This window comes from Heliangelus exortis, chromosome 22 (genome assembly GCF_036169615.1).
Source record: "Heliangelus exortis chromosome 22, bHelExo1.hap1, whole genome shotgun sequence".
Classification (NCBI taxonomy): domain Eukaryota; kingdom Metazoa; phylum Chordata; class Aves; order Apodiformes; family Trochilidae; genus Heliangelus; species Heliangelus exortis.
In genome coordinates, this window is record NC_092443.1 from 482,898 (window position 1) to 483,202 (window position 305).

Genomic DNA, 305 nt, shown 5'->3' on the forward strand with positions numbered 1-305 from the left:
GGCGGGGGAGGCCGGTGCCAAGCCGAGGTGGTTCTGCTGGCACCGGTTTCTGGGGCAGGGGGGTGGTCCCCGCAATGTGTGCGGTGGGGGCCACAGCGATGCTGTGCGGGGTTGGAGGGATTGCCCGGGCTGGGGAGGAAGCAGGGAGGGGGGGAGGGGGCTTGGGGGGCAGAACCGTTCTCTACGAACCTCCCCCATCCTTTAGCGAGCAAATTAGAACAGCTAATTACCGGGGGAAGGGAAGGGTGGGGGCACACACAGGCAGGGGCCGGGAGCTGAAGTGAGGCGGGGCAGGGGGAGTGTCT